This window comes from Tympanuchus pallidicinctus, unplaced genomic scaffold, assembly GCF_026119805.1.
Source record: "Tympanuchus pallidicinctus isolate F22 unplaced genomic scaffold, pur_lepc_1.0 scaffold26, whole genome shotgun sequence".
Lineage (NCBI taxonomy): Eukaryota > Metazoa > Chordata > Aves > Galliformes > Phasianidae > Tympanuchus > Tympanuchus pallidicinctus.
The window spans coordinates 3,634,779-3,651,595 of NW_026294743.1; the positions used below are offsets into that span (position 1 = coordinate 3,634,779).

Consider the following 16,817-nt stretch of genomic DNA (forward strand, 5'->3'; position numbering starts at 1 on the left):
TAAATTGCAGTATTGGGAATAGAATATACCATTAAGCAGTGATGATTTTTAGATTAATCATTTACCCTAAGCCAGGCTGTGGTATCGTCTGTAGACAAGAGATTGCTATTTTTGAATGGCGTCAAATTGGGAATTTAAGCACAGTGGGTAAGAAAATGCTGCAGAGGGTTTTGCAAGTGATTGCTCATCTTTGTAGTAAAATATATCCTTTTTGAAGTCCTGCTGTGACCAGCATAAAAAGATCGGGGTGAGTGTCTGCATGTGGTCTGCCAATGTGTAGGAAACAGAAGTAAAATCATTGTTCAGTGTAGGCTTGGGTGCATTACAGGTACCTGAATAGGCCAACACAAAGCAGTGCTGCAAAGTTATCCTTTATGTTAAACTTCTCTGAAATAGAGGTGGCTAAGACTATACAGTGTTAGCTGATTAGAACAGGGGTCAGCAAGTTTTCAAACAATGGATTTTAGAACTGTGTTTTTCCTCCTTAAATTAGAGGAAAAGAGCAACAGGAAGAACTCATCAAACTCCCCCTGAAAGCCACAAGTTTTCCCCTCTTGGGGAGGATTGCTACCAGTTAGTTGACTGCTGGCATCTTACCTCCATGATAGACGAGAGCTCCTTGCTTCTAGTGTAGAGCCATACAGCAGCCCCACTTTCAGATGCCTCCTTTGTGCTGTTACACTTCCTAAGTAGCACATACGTGTGCTATTCAGAGCTGCTTGTTTGATGTCTTGAGCAGTGACTATTTTTTTTCAGACTTAGATTTTGCCAGAAAGCATTTGATGTGTTTAATCTACTGTTACTAGCAAGAACATTACTCTCGATGCATGGATGGAGGACGGTGAAAGACAGATGTGTTCTGGAAGCCTTTAGTTACTTGATCTCAGTTAGGCCCCTGATGGTAAGCCTTTTCAGGAAGAAGAGAGGGTTGAAACATCATGGCACAGGGCACCAGGTTCCAGCACTCTAATGTTTTGTTAGTGTGCATGTCAGATACCCACTGAAAAGCGGTGAGATTTCCCATACCAACTTTATTTTTTATGTTCCCATGCTGTTCTGTGCTGCATATATTCGACCACTGGAGGTCTAAGTTAAAGTAAAATAATGCTGCTGAATACCGTGACAGGATTGCACAAATCATGCCTTCAGTTATCAGCTCCTCCTGTCATACAAGTCTGAAGCCACTCCCAGTGCCAAGGGGATTGGCCAGCAAATGGAACAAAATGCAATTTCTAAAAATGATTATTTTGTTGGTGTTCACACTTTACTTATGTATGATGTTTTCAAGCTGTAGGTACCTACTTTTCTATGGAACAGAGTATATATTAAAATTGTAGTTTAAATGATTTCCTTTAGTTTTCAAGTGTTTAGTTGAGACAAGTCTGGTACCTTGTTGGGCTTTTCTTGCTGTGAATTTGCAGGGCATACATTAGAGGATTCTATGTATGCAGCTGCAGAAGAAAAAGCATATTATATGAGAGATTTCACATAATCATTTTATCAAGCTACCAGTAATAAGGTATCATAGCTTGCTGCTTCATGCTGGCAGGCATTTATGCATTTTCAGTTTTTTAGATGCTGCAAACGGAGCCAAATCTATTTCAAAGGAGGATGTGAACTGCTGTGTGAACTACACCACCACAGAGCTCTAAAGACTTCATTTTCCATTGCATCAAGCCTTTTAATTTTCACCTTGTGCAGTAAATAAAGTACTACCATGATTTGAGAGAAAGTTATCTTCAGCATAAAGGGATGTAAATTAATTACACCAAGGGAGGGCCATGTAAATGTGAACTCGGCTGTTTTCTGCCAATTCTTCCCTTTGGAAAATGAGAAAACTGGGAGCAGCTGGCCATTAGCAGGGGGACTTCTTAGGCATTGCGGTTTGAGAAGAAATGGTTCTTGCTTCTGAATGGTGAGGTAAGAAAAAGTAGAGGATTAAATCCAGAAGAAAATAAGATTTGTTGGAGCTTTTGGAAGGGTCTAAAAGAAGGTGATGTTTTGTTGGTAAACAGGGAATTGTTGCAGCTTTCTCTTAAGAGAGGGAAGCGGATAGTCTGTATTTGAATTTCATGGGGTGTTTGTGGGGGATATATGTGCCATAGAGCTGCATTTCTGACTGCAGGGCTTTTGTTGTTTGAGAAATTTAATATTTACTTCTTTTTCCTGGCTGTCAATAGTATGCTTTCAATCAGGCCTGATCCTTGAAATTCCCCACTTTAAAGGGAATTTGGGAATGCCTCAATAGCAGAATCCTGTTAGGAAATAGGGAAGGTTGTATTGCCTGCGTTTCAGCTTGTCCAATGACTTGATTGCTTCAGACAATAAGCTAACTGCTGGCTTGACCTTCCACCTTCTGTCCCAAAAATGTGTTGCCAAAAGAAATTCAAGTGTTTTTTGCCTTTTGAGATGAAACAGAGCAGTGTAATTTATTTATTTGGCGGAGGTTAAGCATCCAACATCTAGTGATAAGGCTTTTGGCCTGAAAGATGGCAAGCAGCAGTGGTCCTATTAAAAACTGTGGTATCTGTCTTGTGTGAAGGCTAGTAGAAAGACTTAAAGCCTGCTGAGTTTGTACTAATAGAAATAAAACAGCAAGTCAATAGCTGCCTTGTGTGCTGTGTAGTTGCTTATGTGGGTGCATCATCAGCTAAAAATGACATGCTTTTTTTTTAAGGCTGCAGCCCCCACAGTCCTTAATACTGAATGTGAATATGTCTATCTTGGAGAATACGGTTGTGTTTAGGCCTGGGTATTATTGTCAAATGAGGAAGATGACTTGATGCAGTGGCTCTGCAAGCTTTGAAATAGCTCATGTGATGTAATGTTAAAATAAAACCACCCCATTATCACGTTTTGAGCAGTTGAGTAAGTTTGTGTTGAACTTATTAACTCATCCAAAAGCCATGTTTCGAATGTTATATTAGTGATACAATCATGTTCGCTGTCCTGTGGAAATCTGGTTGTTACTGTTGTCATTTTTTATAAAATGCACGAGAAAAACCTGAAAGAACAACAGAAAACAACAAAACAAACTGCATGACGTTAAATTAAGAGCTTCAGAGAAAATGCCATTGGAAAAAAGCAACGAGAGTTCTCTTACTGGAATATTTCAGACTGACTTTTTCCCAACTTTGGGGGAGGAAAAGTGAAATTACTGTCCAGATGGATGCTGATGATACATATCTTAGACCTTGTGCATAGAACAACATCTGAGTTATGTAACTTTGTTACAATCACTCCCTACTGGTGCCACAAAAGAGAAATACTGCTGAAGAGCACAGGAAGCAAATCTATCTGTCTTTCAGCAGGAGGTGCAGTCTGTGCAGCACTGAACTTGGTTTTGGTGGTTTTTTTTTTTTTTTTGCCTGCGTTACTGTTCATTGGTTATTTGGTGTGCAGTATGATGCTAACTCTGTGATCTCTTTGCCTATGCTTCTGGATTGTTTTTATCACTGCGTTTCGATGAAGTCTGCAGTTCTGGATAACTGAGGAAGTGTTCTACACTTCTCTTCAGTGTTTTCTAGTAAGATATGCCTCAGTTTCACCTCTGCTTTATTAGCTGCTCGTGTTGTGGGCGTTACGTGTTGGCGGTGCCCTTGTAGGCCCCTCTGCCCTGTAGTCCTGGCACAGTGGATTGCAGTCGCAGAACAAACTGTGAAGTTAAAATATTGCTTTATGCAGTACTTGATATTTTCTGGCTCCCTCACAGTACCTGGTTCAGTCCTCTTGCTTCTTTTGCAGTTTTTTTTTATAGCTATGTTGCAGTGCGTATATTGGGCATAAATTACCATTAAATCAGCAGGGTAGTTTTTTTGCAAACCATTCATCATCAGTGTAAGTAACAAGGTGTGAGGCACTGACAGCCAAACTCTTGTTCACGGTCACTGATTCTCTGTTTGTGAAGAGCCTGACAGAGTTCACAGACTTCAATTCTGTGCAGTAATCTACAGTGACGCTTAGGCAGGAAGCTGTACCAGCCAAGTTCCATCTCGCCTCGGATGTGTTTTTGGTTATTTTTATTTGGTGCTTTCGGTTCTGGTTCAGTGCCAGGAGCATCCTTTGGTTTCAGGCAGGGTTGTTGGCTGTGCTGTATGAGGAGGATGGTAGCTTGAAGGGGTGTCCGTTACCAGCCACTAATAACGTGACAGTTTATGCTCTTGGTAAGGTTTGATTCTTGAATTAATACTTTGTGGTCAAAGAAGTTTTTTCTTTTTTTTTTTTTTTTTTTTGCTGTACTGTGGCTGTTACAGAGAAGCAATGCGATTATCCTACACAGGCACTCATTCTGGCTGTAAAGAGTTAGGCATAACACTGATCAGATAGAACACAGAAAGCTTCTTGGAAGCAAACATGCTTCCACCTAAATGTGCTCTGAGTGAAGGCCTGTAACACTGAAGTTTACTGTTTTCTCTTGCTTAGATTTTTGCCTTTCCTTAAAACTGGAATAAATTTCCATGAACCCTGTGTGCTGGGATACTCAGATTGCGTGCTGCAGCTTCTCCACCGGAGAGACTTTTGAGCTGCTGACAGACCTTTAAATCCTACTTCTTTTTTTCATCCTGGAGATAGTGATTTATTGTTCTCTTTGATCCTGGGCCTTGGCCTGGAAATAGCAAGCCTTGCTAGCTGGATTGGAGCAGGGATATTCCACTGTAGCTCCATATGTTGTTCCCCTGAGAAGCCCTCAGTCTGTCACAGTTAAATTTCTTGTTTCCTCCCTCACCTCCTCATTCTCATCTCTTTTACTGAGTGAGAGACCCTCAATTTGATTCTCCACTCAAAGAGAATAATATCAGACCAAGAAGCTTAGCTATACTTAATGTGTGTAACATGTAATACAAGAGGTCGTGTGTAGGAGTAGGTGTGATAGCTGCTAGGCTTGCAGAAAAGGAGAGACATTCAAGGAAACATTTTTGATTTGCAAAATATTTTTGGGGGTTACCACTAAACAAGTAACACGGAATCTGCCTCAGTAAGTGTTTGCTTCTGATTATTCTGCTACTCCAGTTGTCTGTTAAAGGCTGGGCTTCAGGTGCTGCTTTCCATATGCCAGAATGTGTTGAATTGCACAGCCAAGTGGCTTCATCAGCGTAGTGTCTCATGCTCTGATGGTGCGATTTTTGCTCTGCTTTTTTGAGAACGCTTTTATGGCTCATCTGATGTTTTCTGATGCATTTATTATGAAGCACAGGTATATATAGGTTAATTTTCAAGCCTGGGTGGATATAGTTAGGTGTCGGAAACCTGTATCTAGGCCCTTTAAAAAAAACCTGATTTTTCAGAGATAGCGAGTACTGAAACACATTTGAAATTGTTTTGGGCTCAGTACTTCTGAACATTAAATGATATTTTTATGTGCAATTCCAAGCTCTGAAATCTTTGACTGCGTGATGGAAGAGCTGTAACCTATACAACATTTTCAAAACATTTTGGAGGAGGAATAAAACTCTTATGCTTCTCAGTGGGGCGAAGAAGATAAGCGAGTCTTCTGAACAGGCATCTTTTAGTGATAGCTTGTCTTAACATAGAAGTCTAATCTAAAAATCTGACTGCTTCCTTCCTGTGCTCTGCAGTATGACCTGCTGTATAACCAAGCCTTGTCCGAGAATAAAGTGTATGGTCAAGATCACTGTTTTGATAACAGCTCCTTGTGTGCTGCAAGCTATGAAGGTTTCATTACTGAAATAACTAAGCAGGTGCTTCTGTAGCACATTTAAGCTTATTTCATTTGGACAGAAACTGCAGAATAAACCTGAACTGTATTCAGCCCTTGAGGGAGCACAGAGAAAGAGACGGACTGTAGAACTCCATCTGGCTAAGTTCTCCTTGTTTCCTGCCTACCGTGTCCCTTGTCATTGGTGGCACTCTGATATCAGCTCATACACTAGCAGGATCTTTTATGCTGTGTATACTGTGGAGCATTAAAAATGGAACAAGCAAGCAGATGACGAAGAAATTACTGTTGTCAGAAGCGAAAGGAAGTTCACGAGATAATCAGACACATGTCCAAATTTAAAGGGGAGTTTCATTTCATTACAATGGTTTGTTCAGTGTGAGCACGATTCTGCAAATGCTTATGGTTGAACAGCTTTACCTAAATGTGTGGTCCCATCAAGCTAGGTCTTTGTCCTCTCCTTTTAATGCTTAAATATTTAGTCCTCACCAACTCTCGTGTGTCTTCTCAGGCTTTTCATTTCTATTTAAGATAAAACACAAATATTTGGTTAGCTCCCACCTTCTGCTTCCAACTTTGTGTAACTTGGTCTTGACTGAAATCTTTTGGAAGTAGTTTATTGTGTTGTCCAGGTAACTGTAGGTGACGAGAGTAGGCAATAATGTATATTTTGATGTAGAGACGTCAAACTGAACATCGTATGAAGTGTTACTGACCAGGCTGAAATAATCTAGTGTGCGTTGGCTTCATTTGTTTTTGTGTATGGTGGCATAAGAATTGCGTGTATAGCTTCACTCCCAAATTAATTCACAGAATGGCCTGGGTTGGAAGAGACCTCAAGGATAGTGCATCTCCAACTCCCAAATCGGGTCCAGCTGTGGTGTGGAAGAACTCCGGTTAGCACTAACTCCAGACAAAAGCACAAGAATTCATTTAGAGGAGAAGCGAGGTATTTATTAGCCCAGCCCGTAGGCTTTGCCGCGCTCCGGGGGTGCCTCGAGGCTGCTCTGCTAAGCCCGCTGACGCACAGCTGAGCAGCGATCCTCCCGCCTCGAGAGCAGTGCGGAGCGCGAGGTGAAGCCCTCGGGGCTCCACTTTGCAGTGAGGGGCTTCTTCCTTCCTTGCGCGCCAAACTTCTGCAGCTCTGAGCACGAGCGCAGCAACTCGCCCCGCTTCCCGCTCCGGGCGCGGGAAGTGACAAACGCCTCCCCGTCGCGCCCCGGCCGCCCGGCCGATGGAGGCGGAGTCGCTCCGCCCGGCTCTGCCCAGCCGCCCGCCGAGGGACCGCCGCCTGCCGGGCCGCCCCCCGGGGCCGGCGCGCGGCAGAGGCGGCCGCGGAGGCCGGGCTCCCTCTGGGCGGCGGGAGGTGAATGGCAAGCGGCGGCTTCTCCCTCCTACACCCCAGTGACGGTCTCGCCTCCTCCAGCAGCGGCGGCAGCAGCGGGTCACCTCCGCGCGGCCGTGCCGCCCGCCTGCCGCAGGGCTCGGAGCCACACGGGCTGCGGTGACATTGGGAGGAGACTCGGCCGAGGGCGGCGTCGGAGGCAGGAACGCCGGTGTTCGCAGCGAGCGGGAGCCGCGACTCGCCTTGGCGGCGGGGCGGGCGAGCCCGGCTCCGGGTGTCGAGGCGCGCAGCCCTTCGTTTCCTCTCGCTGCAGCCGCGCTGAAGGCTGCGGACTATAAATAGCAGCTCGCCGAGCGGCACACGCACGCACCGGGGAGCAGTGCCACGCAGGTCGCGCCGCCGCCGGGCAGGTAAGAGCCGTCGGGGCACGGCGGGCGGGCGGGGCGATTTGGTTCCTGGTTTCCCCGCTGGGAGCGTCAGGAGATATTAAAAGCCGGGAGCGGTGCCGCCGAAGTCCCTCCCTTTTATTCCCTTATCAAGTTTCTTAAGGCTGCAGCCCGCCAGGCGTGCGCGGCCCTGAGCCGGGGCTGAGAGCGCCCTCGGCGCTGCCCCCGGCGCCCGGCGGGGCGAAACGCGGTGGAAGCTGCAGGAAGGTGTCAGGAGGGAAGAAGTTGAGCGGAGTTGCGGCTTGCGACGCTGCCGGCCAGGAAAGGCGGCGGGGACGGGCCTGCGGGGTGAGAAGGGATGGTGTTTAATGTGGGAGGCAGCGCAGCTCTTGTTCTTTTTCGCCGAAATGACATACAGTTTTGGAAGCAGGAATGGCAGAGCTAGTGCTTTGCTCTTTGCTTGCTCCTCAAGGCTAACCCGGTGCGCTGTTTGCATTGCAAATATTTGCAAGAGGTCTTCGTGGGGCTGTTTTTTTTTTTGGTTTTTTTTTTTTTTTTTTTTTTTTAATCCATGTCTTGTGCAATTAATTCATCTGATGCTTCTGTTTGTCTTCAGCAGAATAAATTGATTTGTTTACTTGACCCTTAAGGATGTGTTAAAATATCTATCCCAAAATCAGGCCATATGTATGCTTTTTAAATCTGGCTTTGAAGCTCAAAATGAGGCTCATTTTTGGTCTTGGCTGGGCTACAGGCCCCCCTCGATCTGTACTTTAGTGTCTAACGTAGCCGAAATGATGGGGGAAAATGTCTGTGTCTCTCAGACTGCATGAAGGCAGGAGTTCGCGTAGAGATTTGGTTATTGACAAAACCCTGTTTCCTATGACGTGTTTTACAGGTGAGATAATCTCTGACAAGGCAGTGTTTCAAACATTTTACTTCAAATGCTTTGCTTATTTAAGTTGAGGTAGATTTAAGACCCAGCGTGTAGCTCAGGCTTCAGTTTAGTGTGTTTTCAGTGAGATTTGAGCATGCGAGTCCTTGTTACTGTCCATGTACTGCTTACATGAAGATAAATATGAGGAAGAAATTAGTCCTATGAGATTTTTGAAGCCCTGATGACATGGATGGGAGCAAGGGCGGTGTTACGACTTCAGGGTCCTTGTTTTCCTTTTGTCTATTTTTTTTTTCTTTTCCCTCCCTTTTCTGGCAGCCTCTGTAGTGCTGAAGATCACCTACCTTGAAAAATAAAGCTTTTCTTTTACTTGCAAGTCCTCAAGTTCTATATTTCCATGGATTTCTCTAAGCTTGTAAGTGCTGATCTCTTTTTTGGCCTAACTTATCTGGAGAGCTGTATCTGTGAAGTATAATAGAATGATCTGGGTTGAAAAGGACCACAATGATCATCTGGTTTCAACCCTCCTGCTATGTGCAGGGTTGCCAACCACCAGACCAGGTTGCCCAGAGCCAAGTCCAGCCTAGCCTTGAATGCCTCCGGGGATGGGGCACCTACACGAGTTTGCCTTAGTTTTCACATCAAAGAATTGTGCTTATAGCTATCAGTCTGGCTGTAGGTAGTGTGCTTATTAATTTGTCTCAAGAGGTAGCAAATTGTATTCCCTTGCTCAACAGATTTGCCAGGTTTACAGTAAGCTCTTACTGGACTATGCTTATGCATTTCAGCCGTGGGTTTTAAAATGTTAATGGTCAGTACCTGTAGAGTTTCTACTTGAAGTAGCAACTGTTTCCTTCTTCTAAAGTGTTTTAGATTTAAGTTCAGTATTCACTCTGAATCCGGAAGAGACTGAGCAAGACTGTTCTTTCATTTGCTGTAGTTTCAAGGCTGTAGCTGCAGAGGAGGTTAATATTGATTTCCATAGATTAGGATGCTAATAGGCTTTGTGCCTCACCTGATGATCTAAGCTGCTTCTTCCTGTTCCTCAGTGACTTTGCCCTGCATTTTCCTTTAGGTTGTTTTTAGTGTTGAGGAAGGCTCTGTCTAATGAAAATTCAGAAGATGTAAGCTAAAGATGCTTACTCAACATAGTACTGTGTCAAACGTGGTAAATGGGATGCTGTTTGTCAAGTTCATTTCCTTGGCAGATTGAATTAGTCCTCAGTTGCCTTATGCCGTAGCATTACAAGTGAAATCCGTCTGTATTTTTGTGGTGAATATTTTTCTTCTTGTTGTGTAGTTAGTTGGTATGCAGTTTTACCCTATGCTATTACCTCAGTGAACACACAGCCTGATTATGGTAGTGAAGTCAGTCTGTGCTTTGGCTGGGAGCACTGATTTAACAGCATTTTTCTCCTCAACTTTACACATATACATAACTTAAGCACTTTGATTTTTATCAATTTGCCTAATTCTGTTAGCTGTACAGCTGCCAATAGGAGTTTGCTTGTTGCTAAAATGCTCATTTGGCAAACAGAGTGCAATCTCTTAATAAGAGATACCAAGAAGTCTTAATTTCTTTTTTTTTTGTAATGGTAAGTGGTGGCTCGATGAAGGAAAACTAAGGAGAAACTCCTGTGGAAAATGAGCTTTTATTGTATTTCAGCTGTTTTTAATGTACTTCCAGGTTTTTGTATGCAGTTACAATGTAGTATATTGTATTCCTGCAATATTAATAGGATGCACTGTACTTCAGGGGAGTATTTCTGATAAGTGACTCAGAAACAGGACAGTGGGCATGAATGGCCGGGTGCTAAGTGTGTCTTGGTATCTTGCTGTATTTACTGCAATGCAAATGGAGCATTAAGCAGAGAGTGTCAACACTGGTTTTGTACAGTTTGTTACAGCAGTAACCTTGCTGCTTTGCCTAGGTTTTGTTTGCTTTGTATTTGTGTGGACAGCTAAAGAAAACAGGTAGGAACTGAGTTGTGTAGGATTAAGTTTTCTCTGGTGTGATGACATGATTGGATTAAAACTCTTTATTGGGTTATTCCAGTTTACATGCACAAAATTTGGCCCACAGAAGTGGGAACTGTACTGTTTGACGTTTGGAATAAGTCAGTCTGCTGTCTTAACGGTTTGCTGATGCCCTTCCTGATTGAGGGTTGTGATAAATTTTAAAATTAATAATCAGGAAGTTGGAGGGCATATGAGAAGCAAAATGCCTTCTTGGTTTACCCAAGTTTGTGGTTCCCTCTCTTAGAAATGCAGCTACAGAGCTATGCTACATCTGGGACTTGCATCATGACTGACAGCAATTCAGAAGCAGTGTGGCTGCTGTAGAATGGCCATGTGATGAAGCCTTTCTGTTAGCTGGAAGTGATAAAAATGGTATGTGTGGGGGGAAATTGTCCATGCAGCTATCTTGCTTGCAGTTCTGCACCACAGCTCTTCCTGCAACAGCTCTGTGATCAGCCTTGTGAGGCAGTGATCCAGTGATTAAACCTTGCAGTAAAGATGCAGGATGCACACAATTAGGCAACATATATATATTTTTTTTTAAAAGGGGCTTTGAAATAATCACCTTGAGAAATTCAATTTCATCTACAGCTTCTATACAAGCACAGATGCTAAAGCAGCAGTAATTTAGTTTTCACTTGGTGAGTCTACATTAAATATTTTTCCAAGTGAAGCATATGTCATGGAAATATAAGCATACACTTTTTATCTGTTGTGTCTCCAGGATTTTTTTTCCTCTTTTTTTTTTTCTTCTTGGTGTCAGATGCATTTTGAACTTTCAGTACTCAATCATACTGATTACGCATGTTACTGTATTTATTTTTTTCCTTCAAGTTATTTGTAATTTCCAACAAATATATACTAATGGTAATGTTTACAGTTTTGTCATTTTTAGTTAGCTCTCATACTAACAGAGCACTGGAGACACGGAGCCTAGGAGTGTCGGCTTCACTAGGTGGCAGTGTAAAATACTAAGAAACCTTCAGTCATTTGAATTCTTAAGCACACAGCAGCTGCTGCTCTGATGGCTCAGATCATAGATAAGCTTATTTTTGCTGCACGTGATCTTGTGAAATGTCGACTGATTTACCTTGTTTTTATTTACCAATTGACTTGGGTTTAATTTGTTCGAGTAAGAGAATTGGTTTGGGCAACTACTTTAAGATAGCTTCCATATTGTTTAATGCAGGCTATGGTATAACTATAATTTGCTTGTGGTTTTCATTTATTGCTTAGGAAAACCAGATGTTTATTTGCAAACCTTGTTTGTGGTGTATATTGTAAAACTGTAGAATGCAAGCACCAATGAAGAAAACTCATCAGTAGATGAGACTTGATTTTAACATTATGTATCTCTATTAGGACCATTTATCTTTTACTTAGAAAATTCTGACAAGTGTGTTGTTTTTTAATAGAGGAATTGAAATTGTACATAATTTCCAGGAAAAATTGACTATTGGTAATGTGTAGGTACTGCTACAGTTTGTCTTTTCCTTACAGAAAGTGTGTGTTTGTGTTTGTGAGGAAATACTCATAAAACTGTTGCTGTCACATCAGTCATCTTCAAGTGGTCGATTTGCCTTCAAAAGCCCATATGCACCTCAGTATTAAACATTTTAGGAGGGTTTCAGAGAGAATGGGAGTTGGGACTGGTGTTTGTGGGCGAAATACATCCTTTGTTAATAGACCTCAGTACATCTACCAAGTTTGCTTTATTCTGATCAAGGTGAAAAAAAAAAAAAAATAACATTTACAAGAAACCTTTAAATCAGTTTCTGTAGCATCGAGGTATGATAGCCTGGAGTTACGTTTCCCTAGCATAAAAGTAAGAGCAACTACAGGACCATGCCTGCAAAGGTTGTGAGCAGTTGATGAACTGTTCTGTTATCTATTTGCAAGTAAAATTGGAAAGCAGTTTGATGTAACACCATGAAAGCTTTACGTTTTTGTAAATTGGATTTGCTTTCTCTGACAAAAAAAAAAAATAATAATAATAAAAAAAAAAAAACCAACAACCAAAAGCCTAGTCACAATAGTGTGTTTGGAAAGCTGTCCACATGCTGAGATTATTTAATGTACTCAGGCTGTCTAAATATATGTTACTTGCCACTAAAATTAATCAGTAGTAAGGCTAGCAGTAAATTAGGAAGACTGTAAGTATAAGTCACGAGTTGCTGAATGTGTTTGAAGAAAGATTATTTTACAAAATCCCAAATTGTTATTATGGCTCTTTTTAAGTAGGGTATAGAAGGGTTCTAGAAAACAGTAGGGGTGTTTAGTGATGAAGTAACCCTTCCTTTTCTGCTGCTACTATAATGCTTTTCTTAGGAGAAAACTGTAGGTACCATTGATTACTAAGAATGTTTTGAAGATGATGTGCGAGATGCACTGGTAGAAAATGGAGATGTCAAAAACCCTGTGTTTGGAGACTGTACTGCATACATATTATGTGTTTGAGTGGCACTATATGTAGTGCCCTCCCCTACTGCCTGCTACTTTTACGTAGTCTTGTAAAAATTCATCCTTAACTTCTGTCCTTAATTGATTGTGTGGAACGGAACTTTGCATCATTTCTTTTTGGCAGTTCAGACTCTTCGTTGCCTCTCTGTTGGGTTCAGCATTATCACATTTTTTTCTTCTTTGTCTTGTTTTGATCAGCCTTCCTAATGGAATGGCCAACTGTGGTGACCTTGCACAAATAAAAAAAAAAATTGCTAAATGTCAGTGTATTTAAAAAAAAAAAAAAAAAAAGCTGCAGAGGTTTGTATTAATGTGAATAGGAATTTTTCCTGCAGTTTGTAGCTGAAGATTTGTCTAATGATACAGGGCAGCCTGACAGACCAGTTCCCTGACAAAAGCTTGCTGTGAGAAGTCACTGACTCCTAGGGCAAAAGCAAAAGACACTGAAGGAACATTAAATAGCTGTCTTTTATATAGGCTGAAAATAAATTTCAAACGCATCCCAGAAATAAACCGTCTGATGCCATACTTTGCTCACCAACCATGGTCATGGGAAACTGAAATCCTTGTCCAATCGGATGTGCAGACCAAAGAGGCTTTGTTGTGTGGGTTTGCTGCTTGCCTTCTTGATGGTTCTCTTTTTGAGTGTGGTGCTGTGATTGATAGATTTTAGCTTGGGAGCTGTTTTTGTTCTGGGCAAGCACTTGGCTGTAGTGTGAGGTCCACCTGCTTATTCTGTATGATTTTAGCCTTAAAATTTCATGGCTAAGTGTTTGGAATGCCACTGGGTGCATCGTGTCCATTAGCGTGCTGTGTGATGAGGCTGCAGAAGTACCTCAAATTTTATCCTTCTTGCTAATGTGGTGCTAGAAGCAAGGTTGGAATTTTCATTTTCTCTATGTGTGCACTTAGGAGAAAAGTTATTCTGCCTCTGCTAATACAGATAATTCAGTTGCCTGCTGCGAATGCATCTTTGCATTACTTGTGGTTGTGGGTGCAAATGGGAAGAATTACTGGTACTAATACCAGAACCAAGGGATTGAGCCTCAGGGGACCCCGAGAACAAGCCTCTTCTCTCTGAGGGCAATTAAGGAAAGGGGAGCTAACCCATGTTAAATTGTGCACCTGGGTCCCATACGGCTGAACCTAGGCTGTTCCTCAGATTTCAGTAATCTGATGTTTTGTTAAGGAATGTGCTGCAATTGTTTTCATGTTTCTATGGGAGGATACGTTTATAATAGTTATTTGGAATATTTAATTCAGTGCTAGCACAACTTGTTGAACAGCTCGCTAATGAAGTGTCCCCAGGTCTGTCTATAAATATCTAGTAAGATTTATATCTACTCAATTACTATTTTTTTAAATGAAAAATTATGGTCATTCACGTAACTTAACAATCAATTTTGGTGTGTTACAATGGAATGTCACATATGAGCATTTTGTCTGAAGGAATGCTCAATTTTGGTGTTTTTGTCTTCTTTATCTAATAGAAAGAACTAAGTGTGGATGTAGTGGCATTTTTTTCGGAGCTTCATGGCTATCTCTCTGTATTAAAAGTATTTCTGTTCTCATTAACTGTTTTAATTTGGGAAACAAAACAAACAAAAAAACAACAAAGCTTCCGAAACATGCACAACTTGATTATTTTAAGTACTATTTCACGTAAGAGACTGATGAAGATTTAGCCTGTGCCTGTGAGAATTTGTGTTCCTGTCAGATACCTTTAAATTCTGAAAAACATCAGCTTTGAGAGTCTATTTCTGTGTTCTGAAAGAGCACAGTTTCCATCTACAATTTGAAGGTTAAGGTAGAAATATTTTACTGAAATCCAATTACGGAGTGCAGGAATACTGAAAATATAGCCCGAGATATATTTTTCAGCAATTTTAAAAGACACTACCAGCCATTTGGTTGTGACTCTATTTTTTCATTTCTGTGTGTTGAGCAGTGTTTCAGCTTTATGTCCAGATGATTTGTAGGTTCTGCTGTGGTAAATAATTCAAAAGAGCCTTGTTGTAGAGTCAGCAATGTCACACATCTCTCACCTCCCCTAAGCAGTGGGAGCAGGTTCTGACCCTGTTTGCACTGCTGTAAGCTTTTCTGAGGCTAGTGGAAGCTCTTTGTAAGAACTTTTTTTTCTGTTCTTTTCTCTTTTTCTCCCCTTCCCTAAAGCAGTTTTCAGTTTTTTAGTTGAGTTTAAAATTGCTTGAAAAATATTCATTACACCACTCTCCTGTGTTGATTCTGGAAATGCACAGAAGAAATTATATAATTAGAGTGACATGGGAATGCAGGTACCTTGGAATCAAGCGTGGATGCCATCTTGAAAACCTTCTCTGGGTGGGGACTTGAGCTTAGAGGTCAGATGTGCATATGCCGTGAATAGGTGAGGTGGAGTGAACTTAGGTTAGAAGTGAGGAATGGGAGAACTGGTGTCTACGAAGCAGGGATTGTCTGGGGAACCATAAAAATATCAGGGCTGGTAGAAACTTTGCAATGAGCTGGGAAATGAAGAGATGCCCTGACTGTTCTTAGTGCTGCAGCTTCAGCAATGAAATCGACTCTTGTCCTGCTTATTGATTGTGTATCTTGCTTCAAAGGTTCTTTTGTCCGTGGTTGTGTTTAGAGAACTTGTATTTTGGCACAGTCCAAGTGGATTTGGGTCATGGAGAGCATCAGGATCGTCGGTGTACTTAATTTGAATTTGTGAGAGTCTAGTAAAAACTTTGGTTTAATTTGTCACTCTGGTGAGCCCTATGCTTTGTTTAGCATCCTTCATACAATATGAAGCACAGACATCAGGCTTGGCTTCTTATTACCTGGTTTCCTTCTTGAACTGGCTTGGATTGTTACGTTGGGATCTGATACCTCTTTTCTGGACATGCAGTGGTAAGCTTTCTGATCAGAACTATCCTTGAAACTGTCTTGTAGTGTTAGACCACATGGTTATCTGGAAGATGAAAAGAGTTGACTTAGTTCCAACTTGTTCATAATCACAATTTTTTTCCAATTTTGTATGAAGATGAAGAATAAGTTTTATATACAGAACTACTGTCAAGTAGTCCTCAAACTAATGTGAATTCTACTCCTGTGTACTATTAAGCTCCCAGTTGCTTTATTGCTTGATGATAGGAGTGTATATTTGTTTTCTTGGAATATAATTGGTAGTATTTAGTGTCTGCATTTGTTAGTTAAGAAAACTCAGTCTTCGACATATAGCGGTTAAATTGTTCTCTTGCTATGGTCAGTGACAAGGGTTTTTACTGTTTCTTCACACGTGGCTGCCTTTCACCTTAATCTAGTTCTGTCCAAATAAAGTTGACCCTATTCTAGCCAAGTGAAGGATATTCATAGCTTTCAGACATGGTCTTTATCATCCCTAGATTGCTTGCAGACTTAGCATAAGCCAGGACCTGGAGCTGAGGTGGGAGTTGTGTGTAACTTGCTCTGCTCTTCCCAGTAGGTTTTTATGCATCTTACAGTTGATGCAACCAAGAAAATCCAGATCTTGTAGTATCTGGAGGTAGCAAGTGGCTGTATGTGAGTGTAGGTCATGAACTATAGTGGCTTAAATAATATAGTGTGAATTGTTTAATTTCTATCATGTATTCCAAATAAACACTATCCTTTGACTGAAGTACAATTGTGTGTGAGAACGGGGACAGGAAGTCTAAGTTCATAATAGGAAAAGACAAAATTTCATATGTGGGACACTCCAAACAAAAGAAATGCCTTAAAATTTACCGGGAAAAGATGAGATAATGAAACCAATAGACACAGGGAACTGCATACCCGTTGCATGGGTAAGCAACTTGGGTTACTCTAGGTAGGGGACCAACTTAAGGAGAAAAGATGTCTGAGTGTAGCTAACCCATTTATCAATAAATTAGGTTAAAAAAACCATTAGACCTTCCATACATGTTAACGCTTAGCCCGTAATTGCAGCTTAGTTCCCAGAGAGAACTTTCTAAACACTCTTCAACATTACTTTAAAAATGCATAAATTGTGTTTTACTCAAAAGTCATTCTTGATCA

The 16,817-nt window shown here is 41.5% G+C and overlaps 1 protein-coding gene across 6 annotated transcripts in view; it reads left to right on the forward strand.

Moving 5' to 3' along the window:
* The first annotated feature begins 6,987 nt into the window (after nt 1-6,987).
* The window catches only part of INPP4B (inositol polyphosphate-4-phosphatase type II B), a 264,611-nt gene continuing 254,781 nt past the window's right edge, over nt 6,988-16,817 (forward strand). For 2 of the 6 annotated variants that reach the window (XM_052690049.1, XM_052690053.1), the window contains exon 1: nt 6,988-7,432. The gene's annotated coding sequence lies outside the window, so the exon portion shown is untranslated. Of the gene's footprint in view, nt 7,433-7,636; nt 7,757-16,817 lie in introns of those variants that run through there. The other 4 variants (XM_052690054.1, XM_052690055.1, XM_052690052.1 and 1 more) reach the window with 3 other exon arrangements.